This window comes from Pseudorca crassidens, chromosome 2 (genome assembly GCF_039906515.1).
Source record: "Pseudorca crassidens isolate mPseCra1 chromosome 2, mPseCra1.hap1, whole genome shotgun sequence".
Classification (NCBI taxonomy): Eukaryota; Metazoa; Chordata; class Mammalia; order Artiodactyla; family Delphinidae; genus Pseudorca; species Pseudorca crassidens.
This window is the reverse complement of record NC_090297.1, coordinates 113,726,782-113,746,683: the sequence shown is the minus strand read 5'-3', so window position 1 is coordinate 113,746,683 and position 19,902 is coordinate 113,726,782. Positions and strand designations below refer to the sequence as shown.

The 19,902-nt window shown below is 40.5% G+C and overlaps 1 pseudogene; it reads left to right on the top strand.

Annotated features, from left to right (window-relative positions):
- The first annotated feature begins 17,085 nt into the window (after positions 1 to 17,085).
- On the top strand, positions 17,086 to 19,510 carry LOC137209178 (Fc receptor-like protein 2; annotated as a pseudogene).
- The last annotated feature ends 392 nt before the right edge of the window (positions 19,511 to 19,902 follow it).

Here is a 19,902-nt window from a genome sequence, read left to right as displayed (position 1 = left end):
AGAGCAGACTAACACAAATTTATACATAGATACATAGATGACAAATGATTGATGACGATGATGATGATGATAGATAGATAGATAAAGATAGATGCAGGTATATGACACACACACACATACACACCCCAGCCCACACAGAATTTGTAGTCTTCAAGATACTTCATCTCTCATAAGATCAAACATTCCTCCTACAAGTTGCAGCTCAGTTTTACTGTTTAATTATTCAACATCCACTATTTGATGGCTACAGAAGCATCAACATCAGTCTTGGAAGGTCAGTAGAGCCAATGATTTACATGACTCAGATGGTAAAGCTTAGTGTCACTCAGGAGCCCTCATGACCTGAGCTGGCATTGGGTGTAGAGATGCAAGGCAATTAGTAGGCTCAAAGGAAGACCTCCCCTTCCATTGCTCAGTGACTCCTAATCAATTCCTCAATTGACTGACAGATATTGGGTGTCTACCAATGAAGAAAAAACATTTTTTTAAGTATGCCAGCAAAAATGTCAGAAGCAGTTTTATTCATAAGTTCTGCTGAGGCAGAAAAGGAATAATTGAAATTGTTAGCCTCTATCACCTAGTGTTACACTGAACTGTTTTAGCTTTGAAAACAATAGACCTTAAGGAAAGAAGCTAGACGTTCACTGAGGACTGATGCACCTCAACTGATACAATTTATGGACATCATTGATTTTACACCAGCCATTGTTGATAACGTTAAGTAAATAATGAAATGATGCTTTGCAAACCTTGAAAACACCTCAAGCATAAAATTATTCAAATTTTATGTTTTTCCCCTTGGGTGTCAGAAGCTTAGACATCAGGAAGTATAACATATATCAAAATGCAATCTGATTTGAGGCTTTTAGCCTTGACTAATGAATTCAACTAACAAGATCATTTGCCAAGGGAAAAAATAATTGCCTTCTTAAAGAGGAAATACATATTTTTATTATGAAAGAGGGACTTACCATTCTAGTTTCCATATTAGTAGGTACAATATGCAATCCATAATGTACGCCTGGCTTTTAGAGGGAGAAAGGAATCCAGGTGTAGTCTGTGTCTGTCCTTAAATTTTGCTCCAAATGCCTCCCCACCTTGAGCTCCAGAACGAATAAGGTATACAGGAGAAGGGGAACATGACACTAGATGCAGCTGTGGGAAACCCATCTAAAAGAGTTGTGACAAAAGGCAGGTTTTCTCTCTTGACTTAAGAGAGAAAAAAATCCTTAAGGGAAAAAGACAGGATTGAGGTAGCCTCCTATGGACAGTGAGAGCCACTCTCCAGGAGTGCATGCAAGAGGTGCAAGCAGCACCAAGGACAGCAACCTATAAGCCGGACAGAATCAGGAAATGCCAGCAGAAATGGAGACACCAGAGGGGCTGTACAGCCTACAGAATAGTTCCGAGTGTATAGAGGACCTCCCTCCCAGAACCCCTTATGCAGATCTTCAAACCAAGGGCAAATAGTAGTACCTGTAAGCAGTCAGGGAGAGTCGAAGGAATATTTGAGAGAAGATTCATGAGGCAATTATTTTCCCAACTAGTCAGGAAGGTAACAGTTGGGGCATTAAGATTCAAGACATTACTATAATTTCTTTCTTTATATTTATTTTAATTTTTTTTACAAATAATTGAATAATTTATGCAGAGTAAACTGCATGGATTTAAAGTATACAATTTGATGAATTTTGACAAATATATGCGTCCATGAAGACACTACCACAATCAAGATCCCAAATATCTCCATCACCCCCCAAAGTTTCCTTATCCTGTACGTAATACTTCTTTCCCTCCACCTTTATCTTATGCAGTCATTGATATGCTTTCTGTCACTGTAGATTACAATGTATGCTGTAAGATTTTATATAAATAGAACCATAGAGTATATACTCTTTTTTGCCTGGCTTCTTTCACCAAGCAGAAAGATTTTGAGATTCATTCACATTGCTTCATGAATCCATAGTATATATATATTTTTTATTGCTGAGTAAATATTCCATTATATGTATATACCAATTTTGTTATCCATTTACCTGTTAATGGACATTTGGATTGTTTCATTTGTCATTATTAAAAATAAAGCTGCTATGAAAATTCATGTACAATTCTTTGTGTGGACATATGTTTCCATCGCTCCCTTGTAAACACTCTGGAGTATAATTGCTGGGTCACAGAGTAGATTGATGCTTCTCATTTTAAGAGGCTGCAATACTCTTTTCCAAAATGGCTGTACCATTTTACATTCCCATAAACAGTGTTTGATAGTTACAGTTGCTCCACATCCTTGTCAACACTTGGCATTTTCAGTTTTTAATTTTGGTCACTCTAAAGAGTTTGTAATGTGGTATAGTGTTATCTCATTGTGGTTTTGATTTCACTGATAATCAATGATGTTGATTATCTTCTCAATTCCCTATTAGCACTTTGTAGGTCTTCTTTTGTGAAGTGTCTATTCACACATTTTACCTCTTCTTTATTGGATAATCTTTTTTTTTTTTTTTTTTTTGCGGTATGCGGGCCTCTCACTGTTGTGGCCTCTCCCGTTGCGGAGCACAGGCTCCGGATGCACAGGCTCAGTGGCCATGGCTCACGGGCCCAGCTGCTCCGCGGCATGTGGGATCTTCCTGGACCGGGGCACGACCCCGCGTCCCCTGCATCGGCAGGCAGACTCTCAGCAACTGCGCCACCAGGGAAGCCCTACTGGTTAGTCTTTTTTATGATTGAGTTGCAAGAGGTTTTTTTGTTTGTTTGTTTATATATCCTGGTCTGATTTATGTGTTGCAAATGTTTTCTCCATGTCTGTAACTTGCCCTTCATTTTCTTAATGGTGTCTTTTGAAGAGAAGATATTCTTTTATTTTTGATAAAATCCAATTTATCTACTTTTTCATTTTATGGGTAAGCTTTGTGTTTTTTATGTAAGAAAATATACCCCAAAGTCAACAGATTCTTTCCTATTTCGTTTTCTAGAAATTTTATAGTTTAACTCTTACATATAAACCTAAGAGCCATTTAGAGTGAAAATTTGTGTGTGTGTATTGTGTGAGGAAAAATGTTCATTTTTTTCTTGTGAATATCCAGTTGTTCCAGCACTATTTGCTGAGTAAACTTTCTTTTGCCTCTTTATAATTTGAGTTCTTTGTCTTCTTATTACTGAGTTACTGGAGTTCTTTATGTATTTGGGATATGTATACCTTTGTCAGAAATGCTTAGCAAATATTTTCTCCTAATACATGACTTGCCTTTACATTTTCTTAACTGTACCTTTCAAAAGCAAACATTTTTAATTTGATGTGGTGGATTTATAGTCTAAATCGTTACCAGTTCCCCAGCCCAACAGCTATTCCTTGTTTCTACATATTCACATTTCCCAATCATTAACTCTTGAGTCAGCCTTTTACTTCAAAAGACAAGGTCACAGGGGTATGTACATGATTTCAATACTGATTTCTAATTTAATTACATTGTTATTGGAGAACATTCTATTATTTCAGTCATTTCAGACCTATTGGGACTAGTTTTGTGACCCAGTATATAATCTGTCTCGATGAATATACCATGTGCACTTGAAAATAATATATATTCTGCAATTTTGGAGTGTCCTATTCTATAAATATCAATTAAGTCGAAGTTGAGAGTGTTGTTCAAATTTTCTGTGTCTTTATTGAGTTTTTGTCTAACGTTCTTTCAAGAGCTGAGAGAAGAATGTTAAAAATTTCCTACTACAATTGTGGAATTATGTATTTTTACCATCAATTTTTGTGTCATGTACTGTATTTGAGGCTCTGGTACTAGATGTATACACATTAATAATTATGGATTCCTGAAGTTGTCTCTTTCATCATGAAATTCCATTTTATCTCTAATAATAATCTGTCTTGAAATCTATTTTATCCAATATTAGTGTAACCACTCCAGTTCTCTTATGCTATTGTTTGAATAATGTATATGTGTCTATCCATTTACTTTCAATCAGTGTCTTTATATTCCAAGTGTGTTTCTTGTAAGCAGTGTATAGTTGGGTCTCACTTTTTTAAGTATTCAGATAATTTCTTTCATTTCATTAGTGTTTAGACCAATAACATTTCAGATAATTATTGATATGGTTGGACTTATTAACTTTAGTTTTTGCTTCCTATTTTTCTCTACTGTTTTTCTGTTCCTTTGTTTTTCCCTTTCCCTCTTTCGAATTATTTGAATATTTTTAGTATCCTATTTTAGTGTGTTAAATATGGCAATTTTATTATCTTTTTAGCTATATGTCTTTATATTATTTTTAAAGGCTGATCTAGAGATTACAATATACATTCTTAATCTTTCCTGATCTGCTTGAAATTAGTATTCCACTTCTCCATAGAAAATGGAGAAATGAAACCATATAGGTATCTTTATATCCCTGCTCCTTGAATTCTTTATGTGATATTTGTCATAGGTACTACATTTACATACATGTAAAAAAATCATATAAGTCATTGCTGTAATTTATGTTTTAAGCAGTCACACATATTTTAAATAACTTAAGTAGAAAATTGTAATCTTTTATTTTTCTCCAGATATTTCAATGTTCTTAACTTTTCCTGAAGATCCAATTTTCCCTCTGATATGATTTTCCTTCAGTACTCAATATATTTGGACATTTTTCATGCTGTTAAGTATTCTTCTAAAACATGAATTTAATAGCTATATAGTATTGCATGATATAGATTCTCCCATTTTAGGATATTTCATTTTTTTTCTACTTTTGTAAAAACGTTTGAGGTGTAACTTTTGTCTGTATCTCTGATTATTTTCTCACAATAAATTCTTATTGGGACATGGAGTATAAAGAATGTTAAAGCTCTTAATCCAGTACAACTTTATATTTTATTGTTCCAGAAACGTGTATGTGTTCCAACACTGGGTGGTGTATTTTTTTTTTCCAATATGATAACAGAAGCTATATCTGATGGTTTACATTTTATTTGGTTATTAGCGAAGTTGAATATCATTTTATGTGTGTGGGGTAGTGTTCTTTTTTTTAAACCAATAGTCAGTTTGTGATAATATTTTTGTATATTTTTTTAGCAGTTGGAACCGTCTTTTCCTAGTGAACTGTGTGATTACTTTATGAACTAATGATACTAATCCTTTACTTATTATGTGTGATGTAGATATTCATGGTGTGTCCTTTGCCTTATACTTTTGTTCATGGTATTTTAATATGCCAAAGTTATCTAATAGAATATAAAGATATATTCATTTATGAAAATGCCCTCTTCCAGCCATGGGTGAAGAGACAGGACATCTGCTGACACTTCTCTAAATTTCTCGAAACATGAAACCAAAACTTGGTCTGAAGAGAGGAAATACCCATGTGTAATGTGGAAGACATGCCACTTCTTGAATTGTATTCTCCAAAGCAGGGTGTCTTGATGCTCAAAAATCTCTGAAAATTAGGTGTCAGACAGAAAGAATTAAGGATAGGGCCCCCTAACTGCAAACAACCTGACAGCAAAGGATGATTTCAGAATCATGGACTAGGGTTACTGCTTAAAAGAACCATAATCCTTGGGTCATTCAGTCTAGAGAACAGCTTCATTGTTCCAAAAGCAAGTACGGTGTAATATATATTGGAGCATCCACTTTTGTCTGTGCTACGCACTTACAGGGGACATACTCTTAAGATGCAAGCCAAAAACAGTGCCTTGTTGGTGAATAAAGAGACATTTATATCAAGGATTATAACTTACAATGAAATAGCCTCTCACAGTTCCCTTTGACATTTCAGTTTCCTCCCAGTACTGTCCTTCTAGTAGATGAAATCATATTTACACATTACTCTCTCTGACAACTGTAAATTCTTCTCTCTCCCTTCCTTGGTTTGAAGGAAGTTGAATGGATCTATCTACACAAGCCACTCTTAAAATAAATCTCTCCCCTCTTCTCTATCGATGGATAATTAATGTGATTCTGCTTCAACAACTGCTAATTTCTTCAGCCTTTCAGCTAGGACTGGGCTGCTTTACATATGGTGTGAGGAGTAAAAAAGGAATAGAGGGAAGTAAGCACAAAAGGAAGAAGTAGTGGTTAGTAGGTTGCTGAGAAAGTTCTCAGAAATTTGCAGATTGAAAAGATTGGAAAATGAGCAATTCTGTGCAAGTGTCTGGTTTCTTTTCTTTGGCAGTTCCAGGCAGAAGGAAAAAAAAAATCTGTGACTTCCGTTCCTGCTTTATGGTCTCCAGGCAAGGTCCACTCCCTTTATCAGCACCCAGAAAACTCATATATATCTATCTAAGCCCCTTCTCTCTAACAGCTACAAGAGTGAGGCTCCTGTCACTTGAGGCCAAGAGACTTCTGTGGTTACACCCATCTGCACCCCAGTCTCCTGCCTGTCATTCTGTGTGAGCAGGGCCTGCCCTAAAAGGTAACCCTATCTGCTGAGGAATGCTAATGAGGGAGGGATAAGACCTCTTCAAAGAGAAGGGCAGGTTTTACAAGTGGCTATTGATGGAACAATGTCTGTGCCATCAATCTCCTTGGGATTTGGCAAATGACGGACTTCGGTGAGATGGATCCTGAAAACAAAGGGAATGTTGTAGAAAAATCCATGATCCATGTCCAGAATAAAGTAGTATCCTTGTGATTATCATCTGCTTTCAATAGTCAACCCAGCCATTTAGCTTTAGCTTCCCATTAACCAGGTGCCTCAACTAGTTCTTCATACAAACTTTTTTTTTTTTTGGTCCCTCAGTACCTAATGGAAAGAAAGGCCCCTAACACTAATATGGTAAAGAGGAGAACCTTGCTCTCCACACAGGTTTCAATCTACTGAAAGTGGAAATTGCTCTTTACTCATAAAATATCGATAGGACTCTTCTGGTATCAGGGAATGTGGACCAACTTATGTGACCTTAAATAGAAGTGGGAAATTATTATTAAAAAACAACTGCTTTTAGAATACTGATCAGAAAGGTCAGAAACAAATTGGAATCAGAAAGTGGGATGTTGTGGGAACCTCAGCACTAACCTGCCCCTGAAACCAGGCAGACTCATCCACCAGCCCCCATGTGTCCTTGGACAAATACTCAACTTCCTTATGCCTCAGTTTCCTCATATTAAAATGAGAATAACAATATTTTGTGAGGATGAAATGAGTTAACTTGTGCCAAGGGCTTAGAGCTATGTCTGAAATTTACTAAACACTCAAATAGTAGCTGTTGTTGCTGTTGCTATTGTTGTTGCTTGCTTCATTTTATCTAACCACATATTTTGATTTCTATTTTGTTTCTTTCATAGAAAGTCCCACTATCTGAAACTATCTCGTTTACATAATCGTTTATTGGTATATTTGCCTTCTCCGCTAGTATGTAAGTTTCTTCACAACCTCAAGGACTGTGGGTGTCCTGCTGTGTGCCCTGTTTGCTGGTGCTGAGAACTCTCAGCTTGTTTCTTACCCAGACTTGTACTCTGGAAACTGTAACAGTGTCTCATCCCCAGGGCTGGTTCTATCTCCCTAGCTAAATGCTGGACTTCCTACCCCAAGGAGGGGAGCTCCTTGAGCCTCAATTCTAAAGATGAATTAATCAGAATTCATTTGATTTCAAGTCAGACTGAGAAGACGACCATTTATAATGCTTGAAGTTCTGTCCCTTGTAAGGATTCCCTTCATCACTTTTTTTCAGGAACAATCCTAGTTGGAGTGGTAATGCTGTAGCAGTTCACTTCCAATTAATTTCAGTATTTTGTGCAAAATCGTCATGAAACAAGCCCTAGTTTTTCTTCTTTAGTTAACCGGTTATAAGGAACTCTACATGTGGGCTAAGAGAGAGGAGGAAATGAGGCAAAAGTTGGTGCCATGGAAGCCTGAGCTACCTGCTCACACATCACACAACTTACTTATGCCTGTCTGAGCCTAGTTTTGTTTTGGTTTTCTTGTGTGTGTGTTTTTCGTTTGTTTTTACTCTTGAGGATGGATTGCTGCTGTGCATATACAATATGATTATCTAAAATCTATCTCATGATTTTGTGGTCACTTGATGTCCCACGGTTAAGCATTCAATTTCCAATAAGACCCAGTAAGAAATCTAGATGCTACTTCTCAAAAGAAGAAGAGTTATCTCAGGAGTTATCTCTAGAAGAGAGTACATAGTTTTTGTCTAAAATCTTAGGACGCTATGCTGTAATTCTCCTCTCCTGGCTCCTCGGGTGCCCCATGCAACATCCATACTTGCCACAGTCATCTCAGGCAGCATCAGATTTTCAGGACTGTACCCCTCCCATGGTTGAGCAGCTTCCATGGCAACGTGGACTTGTTGCAGACTCGTCTTTTGCCCTGGACCTCACTCAAAACTGACAGTCGTCTGGTCTCCTCAGTGATTGGGTCACAGCAGTACACTTAAATGAGGAATACGTTGCCTCCAAAATAAAAAAGAAAATCTACCAAGGATTTCGCCTCTTCTTTAGTGATAAGGGAGTGTTAGGTGCAATAATTGGCTTTGACGATGTCCTGAAATGGGGGTAATAATATCATCTAACTTACAGAGGTTTCGGGAGGAGAACATGAGATACCTGGCACAATGTATGGCATTTAGTAAGTCCTTAGTAAGTATTAGCTCAGAGGATGATGGGGGTGATGATGATTCTGTTTATTATCTCAGCAAGACTGCATAGAGAATGCCTTTTCAGACTTTTAAAATCTTTTTCCTTCTTCCCATCCTCACCACTGCACACCGCAATCAGCAGAGTCGGAAAAGGATAGAGATGACATTTGAGGTAGCCATAACTGTATTCATATCTATTATAAAAAGCAGCTATCAAATTCAAGAAGCCAGCTTAGATCTCTACTGGAAAAAGTTAATGAACAGGAACTGCCATTAAATAGAGTCAGAAGACCAGCAGGGGGAGCTCTCACACCCTGTGATGGCAGCAGAGCCGACCAGGAAGAAGAAAGATCTCTTTTAGCAAGGACTCAGCAGTTAATGAAGTCATGGACTCTTTTTACTGCAGCCCTCTCAGCTTCCTTTTCCCTCTAGAAAAGCATTCTCCTTCCCTCGCTGTGTGGGGACTTGCATATGGCTAACCGTGGTTGCAGACCCTGAATTGTAATTCTCTGCTGATCCCAAATAATCCCACCTTTGCTGGAGAAATACCTGGCGGTCTATTTGTTTCAGGTCAACAGTACAAACAGCTGTTGTGTGTCTAAGTCATTTTATATGTAGTTATATTCCAGTGAAGTCCTAGACAATTTTTTTTTTTACAGTTTTTAGCAAGAAAGTGACAAGAAGTATCCTTGGTCCATACTTGTTGTGTATGTTTGTGTGAATGTGCATCAGGGCAGGGGTGTGGGGAAGGACAGGGGGCGGGTACAGTGACCTCCACCCCCAGGAGGATAACAGGCCTTTGGGTTCCTAAGTACCAAACCCTCCATAATCCCAGAAAGAATAAACAGGTCTTCCTGGGTTTGTGTGGGCTAAGACCTTCCTAACAGACAATTCAATTTTTACTCTCAAGAAGGAAATGGATACTTTGAGTTCAAAAGGCAAAGGCAGTTGTAGACCTGGTATGAGAATAAGGGGAAGGAAAAGAAACAGAGGCTTTGGGTCCAGGAAAGAGGTAGTCATCTGCTCCTGAACAGATGGAGCTCCTGAGTGGCACCCCTCACACTGTTTTCAGGATCTGTCTGTGTCCCAGGAAGTCCCAGGGTCAATCAACTATAGGCTCTACTACTGGGAGGGACACCTTGAAAGTGTCCAGCTGTGGTGGCTAAAACAGAGGACCCATCCCAGAGGTACTCTTTCCAAGGAAGCCCTCCTGCCACATGAGTGATAACATTGTCACTCACGGGCTTCAGTGTACTGAGCACCACTTACTGTGGAACTGCAATAGGACACATCCCAGGACTTGTAAGATCTATGTGATCACTAAGACCCACTGGGTGGAAGAGTTGGAGTGCACATGTAAGCAGCTCTTTGCAGTAAACTGCCCTCAGCAGGAAACCCCTTTTCTTGTCACTTTAGCAAAGCTATATTGTTACTAACTTTTTTTTGTGTGTGTGTGGTACACGGGCCTCTCACTGTTGTGGCCTCTCCCATTGCGGAGCACAGGCTCCGGACGCGCAGGCTCAGCGGCCATGGCTCACGGGCCCAGCCACTCCGCGGCATGTGGGATCTTCCCGGACCAGGGCACAAACCCGTGTCCCCTGCATCGGCAGGCAGACTCTCAACCACTGCTCCACCAGGGAAGCCCTATTATTAACTTTTAAACCAAGCACCCCCTTGCTCTACTCATCTCTGGCTCTAGCAGACCTTTCAAATCTTTTGATCACACAATACTTCTTTGGTTCTTTCCTAGATCAAAGAAGTAGAAACAAAGAATAAGTAATTAACAGATGACCATATCTCTTCCTTAGCTTTGTCTTCAGTAATATCATGAACAAACTTTATGACCAAACTGTGTAAACAAGATAAAATCTAGAGGAAGATCACAAGAAGTAAATGGACCTGCATGCCATGGGGGATAGCCATGACCCTGACCCCCTATCTCAAAGATTAACTGAGATTATTTCCTTTTTTTCATTTAAAACATTCATGGTCTAGCAGAGTCTTCGGAGGTAATTTTTTGGGGAAGCTGAGTCTACCATCTCCCCAGATTGCCAGCATTCTGATTAAAAGCAACTTTCTTTTTTACCAACATTTGTCTTTCTTGAGTTTGAGTTTTGAGTGGAGAGCCGCCAGACCTAATTCGGTAACACATATACTCTGGAGGTGAACTGAAACAATTTGGTGCACGACGAGTATGGGACAGACAGATATTCCCCTTTCATTCATTTATTTCTTGTATGTGTCAGGTGCTAGTTTAAGTGTTTTCACATAGTAACATTTAATGGAGAAGTTGAGATTTCTGCTCAAGGTGAGAGCCAATAGGCCCTAGAGCACATGAGTGTGTTTGCAGGGTGTGAGCAGAGTAGAAACTACGTATAAGGAACCACATGAAGTATAAACAAGTGATAGATGAGAAGCATTCTGGTGAAAGACATCAAGTAAGTTCTTTGATCCTAACAGGAAAATAGATGATATGTCATTCTCTATCAAGGCTTTCTCCCCTCATTAGACTAGAAACTACATGAGGTCAGGGATCATTAGCTTCGTTCAACACAACATGGCCAGGGAGATATAGGTCACCTATATAACTCAGCCCATAAGACACAGTAAATAAACAATAGATAATTGTTAAAGGAATGAATGAAATCCCCCAGACACAGAAACTAGGGAGACTTGAACTGTTATAATGGGATACCAAGTCTTACAGTTCCTGGATGACTCCTTGACTATTTTAGCTACGTTGTTGACCTATATTTAAGCAGATATATAAACAAGAGAACAATTTCACTTCCTTAGGACCCCCAACAGAGGAAATGGCAATTAGCAAATAACAGTGTCCTCGGCTTCCCCTTTTCAAAATCTCTGGGCCACGCTTATTGGTGCCACTGTGGACAACCTCTGTCCTCAGATCCAAGTGCAACCGTCAATTTCCAAGAGGAACTCTTCTGAGTCTCCTGGAACAAGACTCCATGCTGCTGTGGATTTGCTGCTGGTTCTAGGTGAGTGGGCACCACAGAGCAGGACCTGGATGGGATGGATTTTTCAGCCTCCCCAGAGCACTAGTCTCAGATGCCCATAAAAATTCCCTTGGGCTCTGCCCTCAGGCATTCTCTAGGGGTAAAATGGACTGGGAAAGCTTTCCTTGGAATGTGGGCCCCTATCATCTTAAATAAGAATTTAGCAGTGTGTCAAAATAAAAATGATGACAATAGAAATGTTAATATTTTTTGAGTGCTCTCTAGCAATTTGCTTGTGTTAAGTATTTTCATCTTACACTAACTACTACCAAGTAGAATTTGTGTCAGAATTGAAGAATAGATATATCGACGGTTATTATATAATTAACCACATCAAAATGCTAAATAGGAGAAAAATTATGGTGACAACAAGTGCCAAAGGTATTAGAATAGGTATAAAAAAATCAATATCTATTCCTAAAATAAGTATCACAGAACAGAAGACTACCTACCTAACATAACAAAGAATACCTGTTCTAGATTGACAGCCAATATTACACATAACAGAACAAGACTAAAATTGCCATTCAAATTGGAGCTAGAACCCAGAGGCTTGCTATCATTATCATTTGTCATAGTTTTTAAATTTTGCCAGTACGCTAACATTAGTAGCAAAAGTAAGAGGCATACACATTGGAAGGCAAGATTTAAAATATATTATTCATTCTTTATTCATTCCCACCACACTTATTTGACATTTGCTTGTTTGCTATTGTGTTATGAACTATGCAGCCTCTATTCTTGATTATATCATCTATGTGGTATAGTTTGAAGTACATGAATATGAATTAATTAGGAAGATTCAAGATAACAACCAAAGCAGTGACCTCCTTGAATATTATCAAATATTAGTTTGAGATTATAGTGAAGAAATTCCATCTACAGTAGCCATAAAAGTGAAAAAATAAGAGTGATAAAAATGGTTTTTGACTTATAAAAGGAAATCTATAAAACTGTACAAAGAAAACTTCAATGAATGAAGACATGTCATATCCAAGACAGTCTGGATAGGAGCACTAAAGTAGGAGTGTTATAAAGATGTCAGTTCTCCCCAAGTTGATTTATAGATTCTATATAATTTCAATCAAACTACCTGCAGAATTTTCCTTGGAACTCAATAAAATGTTCAAAAACTTATCTGGAAAAATCTATTGGTGAGAGTATCAAAGAATAGATTTTTTTTTTAAAGAGTAACATTGGAAATCTAATTCATATATTTTATAAATAGATTCTAGAACAATATAAAAAGATGATAATATGGGTACAAGATATAAATATAGATCAGTGGAAAATAATAGAAATCTAGAAATACGTTCAATTACATATTAGCTTAATTTATGGTAAATAGACATCATCACACAATAGATATTTACAGATTCCACTGTAAATTTTAAAATAAACCAGATAATTAAGAAATAAGTGTATTTTTTTAATTCTCAAAAACATGGAAAATGCATTAAGGCTGTATTGGATTTTTATACAGATTATGTCTTCCTAAATATTGAAGTAGTAGAAAATTCAGAGAAGATTTTCTAAAATAAACATTTGATATGTCTGTAATATGATAATAATGCAACTATAATAAAAATGAGTATTACCTTTGGAAAATATTTACAGCTAATAAGGCAAAGAGCTGAGATATGATGCAAAGAATTCATATAAATTGGCAAAAAACTTGAAAATGTTTTGGGTAAATGGATAAAGATCATGATGATCTACTAAAAGACACTTCCTGCAGCAGCTGCTTACTGGACCACCCGCTTCACAAAAACCATTGTTTATCCCTAAAACCTAGCAGAGTGCCTGGCACGTAGCTGCACTCAGTTAATATTTCTTGTATGAATTAGTAAATCCATTCAAGAAACACAGATTAAAACATGGCGGTACAGTTTACAGTCAATAAATTTGCAACAGCAACAATAATCCCAGAAGGCCACATGCTAGTTTCCCAGTGCAGGAAGATTGAGTAAAGCAGATGCAGTCACGTTGCTCCTGGCAGCGGAAGTGGTAAAGCATATCTGGAAAGCCAGTTAAAAAATGGCATGTATGTTGACCTAGGAATCCCAGTTCTGGGAATCTAAAATAAAGGGGTCAGCATGGAGAAGAGAATGTGCACCATGATGTTCACTGTATTTATTATAATATGATAATATCAAAGAAATGAAAGCAGAATTCTAAACTGTATCTTAACAAGCACTAAAATTAGGTTAAGATAATACACATACAAGAAAAATGGAAGGAAATAGTGAAATCTGATGAGCTGTGGAATTGAAAATATACAGGAGAAGTTATATTTTTTTAATATAAATAATATTTAAAATATTTGAAAAATAAGAGTTTCAAACTTCAATTCTGACAGTAGGCTTAGCATTTTTACTTTGATGTATCCCTGTTACATTGCAAAACTACATAAATGGTCTTTTTTTATTCAGTAAAAAGGAGAAGTTTGATACCCACTTCTGTGTTCTTAACAATTCTCTCTCTTCCCACTGTCATAGCCCTATTACACTGTATTGTAATTTCTTATCAACTTAGCATCTCTTCCATTAGACTGTAATTTTCTTGAGGGTAGGGGCAGTGTCTTATTCTTGGTAACTCTAATATTTAGACCCACTCCTGGCACAGTAAGTATTTACCAAACGCTTGTTGAACAAATGAGTGCATGAACAAGGAAGTTGCTTCCACTGAGTGCCCTTGTAAAGGGACAATCCCCCAGATGAGAACTTGGTGAGATCAGACTTCTGCTAAACCCTTCTCTGGACACCAAAGTCAAAACAGAGAGCAGGTAAGGGAGACCAGTGCCGAGGAAATGGAAGGGCTAGATGTCTTTCTCCACTGTTCTTCTTGCCTCTGGGCTATTCCACACTAGCGTCTGGGACCAAAGAAGAGAACTGCTGAGTAGCCAATAGGCCCTGATGATGAACTGGAGAAGTGTCCATCAGCTGTTTGGGTAGGGACAGGGCAACATAGAGAAGGCAAAGAAAGGCAGATAAAGTGTGAGTGTGCAGCTGAGGACGGGATCCCTGTACTGTGCTAATTTCTCATGTCTCTCTCTCTTGCAGTTCCTGGCTGAGGAGAGTCCTGTAAGCTCCTCTTTGTTTCTTTTTCATCGCCTTGGAGTTACAGTGCCCGGCACAGGAACCTGGGGAAGCTTGTACCAATCCTTCTCCCCACAGTTGCAGGGAAGTGTCCCCCTTTCCCCTAGGCCCAGTCGTTCTAGTCCTATCTACCTCTCTGTTCCTGGCACCTTCCTGCTCTGCTCTGCTCAAGAGTTTACTTTCTGACCTCTTCTGCAAAAGGAGGAGGGTGCACCTGACAAAGGAAAGACAGGTAAGGAGACAGTGTCTTCACCTGGTTGCAGGTGCACGAAGTCTTCTGGGAGCACCCCAGCTGGAAATCCATTTTAGGAACAGGGAGGCAGCTCTGCCAGAAATATTCACAGGAACTGTCTCACCCAAATCCTTGATCCAGGCTCAGAACAAATTCCTGTCATTTCCATCCTTTTCACCTACAAACTCAATATTTCATATTGACCCTGTTTCAACTTGTTATTTCCTGGTCTGAGCAAGAGTCAGTGCTGTTTTGGGGTGTGGGAGGAGGAACTGTTTACTCATTTGTCTGATTCATTTCAGGCCCTGATACTCATAAAGAATCATACGAGGAAGGGCCATAACTACCCCAGAGCAATGTGGGCTCCTCACTTCCTTGGCACCAGCCAAGCAAGGGATGAGGGTTTTGGCAGCCAGTCCAAACTTAGGGTCTCTTTCTCTTTCTCTTTCTTTCTCAAGCAGAGAGCATGGTTTAGTAGAAAGACTATGGCCTTAAAATTCAGCAAATGAGGTTCAAATCCTATCTTTGCTACACTCTAGCTCTGTGACCATGAGCAAAATGGCCTGATTCCCCCACTGACTTACATGTTTACAAATGAGACATGATGATAATGACCCCACGGGTATTCGTGAGGATTCAGTGACCTCATGTAACAAGTATAACTAGGTGTCTCGCGCCCAGTGGAAACTTGATTCATGACAGGTTCGTTCCATCTGCTGCCCAACCAAAAGCTGTGCTCCCTTCCATCCTCCAAGGACCACCATCTTCCAAGGCACAGTGGTAACAATGACATGCAAAGCATCCCTCTACCCAGGAACAGAGAGAGCATGATGAGCCTATGAAAGAATATGGACTAAAAATTTCATTTCAAATGCTATTTAAGAGACACATCCTGGAAAGCACCAGTGCTGTACCCTGAACTTGAGTCCCAGTGACCCTGTGTACCTGGTAGTCTCTTCAGGTGAGGGAGAGGAGGGTCAGGCTTCAGAAATCATCTGCTCCTGAATGAAGGGTAAAATTCATGAGGAAAAAGCAAAACTGTCATTGAAGAAACTATGAATGGATAGGTTTTGTGGGGAAAGTGAGTGCAAGATATCAACAGGCACCCAGAGGATGGAAAATCAAGGAGTGAATTGAGTGTCTACTGTCTATTGCAGACTGGCTGATTCTCCAGGTCCCACACTCTATCTTTGAAGGAGATAGAGTGATTCTGAGCTGCTGGAGAAGGGAGGGAGGGGAATTGAATGAAATTATTTACTACAAGGATGGGAAAAAACTTGCTGCTTGACGTAGAGAATGGACTTGAGGACACAGGGAGGAGGAAGGGTAAGCTGGGATGAAGTGAGAGAGTGGCATGGACATATATACACTACCAAATGTAAAATAGATAGCTAGTGGGAAGCAGCCACATAGCACAGGGAGATCAGCTCGGTACTTTGTGACCACCTAGAGGGGCGGGATAGGAAGGGTGGGAGGGAGGCTCAAGAGGGAGGAGATATGGGGGTATATGTATATGTGTAGCTGATTCAGTTTGTTATAAAGCAGAAACTAACACACCATTGTAAAGCAATTATACTCCAATAAAGATGTTAAAAGAAAAAAACTTGCTGCTTTTACAAGGAACTCAAGCTTCAGCATACCAAAAGCGGTCTCCAGATACGATGGCTTATATAATTGCGCTGCTTTCTGAGGAAGGTTATGTATCTCTGTGGCAAAGAACTTCAAACCGTGTAAGGGTCAAAATTCAAGGTAATGACTACACTCCAGGTATAGCAGGGTTGGGTGCAAACAAGTCTCGTCAAGGAGCAGGGAGGCGGAGGGTGTGCTCATCAAGCTTCCCTAGAAAGCCATGGGTAGAAATTATGATACTTCAGTTGTGCCAGGGAGTTGGGTGGTGATTCTATTGACCTGGTTTTGTAAGACCTATTTGATAGTGCTGAGAACATAGATGAGTCTCTCCAGGTGCTCTGAGCCTCGCTGCCCTGGGATTATGTTTGTTCTCTTTAGAGCTGTTTCCACCTCCTGTGCTGACAGCTAACACCGTCTGGCCCACCAAGGAGAGTCTAGTAACCCTAACCTGTAAGACTCCGCTCTCTCCACAGAGTCAGATGCCCAACTTCAATTTCACCTCTTCAGAGATGTCTAGGACCTGGGGTCATGCTGGGGCAGCTCCCCAAAGCTCCAGATAGCTGCCAGGTGGAAAGAAGACTCAGGGTCTTCCTGGTGCAAGGTACAGAAGTGACTTCCTGTGTCTGGAAACTGAGCCAGAGATTCCAAATTTATGTGCAGAGTGAGTTTTGGTGAAAAGGGCTACTGGGGCTGGAAAAAGGGAGGTAGGGCAGGGCGTTATTCAGACCTTAGTTCCTTCTTTTCCCATAAGATGGGGATGGGGGTCTGTTCCAGAGAGATCCTGAGGCTATCCTGAACTCCTCTCATTTCTAATAGTGCTTTAGGACTGGAATGGTTACCGAGAGGCTTCAAGAATCATAAAACTTCATGGGCTTCCCTGGTGGCGCAGTGGTTGAGAGTCCGCCTGCCGATGCAGGGGACACGGGTTTGTGTCCCAGTCCGGGAAGATCCCACATGTCGCGGAGCGGCTGGGCCCGTGAGCCATGGCCGCTGAGCCTGCGCGTCCGGAGCCTGTGCTCTGCAATGGGAGAGGCCACGACTGTGAGAGGCCCGCGTACGACTAAAAAAAAAAAAAAAAAAAAATCATAAAACTTCAGAATGTCCACCACAGTCCTCTTAACTTTACCTTTCTTATTGTAATATAATCAGATATATACTGGGTGCCTATTATTATGCTATAGAGGCTGTGCAGGGAGCTGACAGTCATCTAGAGAGTAGCCTAGTAGCAAATCCAACACAGTAGGATTTGAGAGAACAGAGAGACCCATTTTATATCAGAGCAATTAGAGAAGATAGTATTGAAGCAGAGGGTCTTGAGGTAGGTCTGAAAAGAAGGGAGAGAAGCAGTTTATCATCTTGCATGATGTCCCTTTAAAGGAGGGCTAATATTTTCCATTATTCTTCCTAGCTCTCAACACAAGACTTCTGCCTATTGTCACCAAGCACAAGCCCAAAGATTTTCCCCTGGCGTTGCCCATCCTGGCCCCCTAGGGGAAATAAGCTCCTGAAGTGAGTACATTATAAGATGAGGAACCTCATGTGACCGAAGGCTGAGAAGTGAGAATCTTGCCTCCCACAGAAATATACTCAGGATTGACACCCAGCATCCCCAATTCGTACTCTACAAAGATCGCTGTTTTCTGATCTTACTCAAAATTTCCAAGTCCATCTGCTGTCACTTTTAGGGTGATACCAACCACTTCAGCCCTGATGTTCCCAAGAGTCAAGCCTCACCTGCTGTCTCCTGTTCACACAGGGAGCCCTGTGTCTTGTGTCTCCGTGGAAACTCTGCCCCCAGAGGGCAGGTGATTGAAAGGAAGACACTGGTCCTTGTCTGCTCTGTGTCTGAAGGCGCAGGGGACATCACCTTTTCCTGACACAGAGGGGACGTGAAGGAGAGTCTGGGGACCAAAACTTGGCATTTCCAGGGAGCAGAGCTGGAAATCCTTGTTATCACGGAGGGCCAGGCTGGGGGATACTACTCTACAGCTGACAACAGCTATGGCTTCATCCAGAGTGAGGCAGTAAATATCACTGTGAGAAGTGAGTTCCACCCACCCACAGTTCAGTCAGAGGTACTCAAAGTGGGCTCAGGGAACCTTTGGGTCATGAGAACATTTTAAGGTAATCATAGGGATGAGAGCTATGAAGAGCTAATTCTTTTCTGACAGAGGCAGACCTTCCAAAATAAATAGCTGCTTTAGGGGAACTACAAATTCGGTAGAAAAAATAAGATAGTAAGACGAAAGAGATGAAAGAACACTGCTGCTGTCAGCCAGCCGGAGAAAGGCTTCCTGGAATTCATCCTCACAGTTCTGGGGTAAATGCCTCTGCAGCTGTGCTGTTCAATACAGTGGCCGCTCGTCACATTTGGCTGTTTACATTTAAATTAATTAAAATAAAAAATTTTCTCTTTTATTCACACTAGTCACATTTCAAGTGCACAGCAGCCATATGCGTGTAGTGGCTGCCATACTGAGCAGCAGGGCTATAGAGCGTTTCCACCACTGCAGGACGTTCTGTTGGACAGCCCTGATCTAAGGAATGTGGGAACAGAGGCAGGGGTAGATGGTGAACTGTCAAGAGGAAGAGACCCTCTCTGACAGCCCGCGGTCCCCCTCAGGTCCTGTGTGTTGCCCTGTCCTCACTCTCAGGGATCCCGGAGCCCAGGCTGTGGCGGGGAACGTGATGGAGCTTCTCTGTGAGGCCCAGAAAGGCTCTCCCCGATCCTGTACTGGTTTTATCATGAGGATGTCAGCCTGGGGACCAGCTCGGCCCCATTTGGAGGAGGAGCATCCTTCATTCTCTCTCTGACCACAGAACATGCTGGAAACTACTATGTGAAGCTGTCAATGGCCTGGGGGCCCAGCGCAGTGAGGCACTACTATTCAATGTCATTTGTGTGTTGCTTGAGCTTGGGTTACACGCTTCCCTTCCAGAGGAAAGACTCTAAGCATGCCGGTCGATGAGAAAGGGCATTTGGTTAAGATTGGGGCTCCTCGGGAATTCCCTGGTGGTCCAGTGGTTAGGCCTCCACACTTTCACTGCCATGGCCCAGGTTCAGTCCCCGGTCGGGCAACTGAGATCCCACAAGCCATGTGCCACAGCCAAAAGAAAAAAAATTGGGGTTCCTCAGTGACTCATACTGGAAATAGAGACTACTAGAAATTGTGAAAGTTAGCAGCCAGCCTCACACTAGCCTGAGAGGAGTGGATTACACGCCAGGTCATTGGACAAATAACTGAACATCCACTTATCCGTTTCAAACTAAGGCAAAACTCACTGGGACCCCTGCCCCATCCCTGACCTCACACCCCCTCCCCCGCAGTATCCGCACATGTCCAG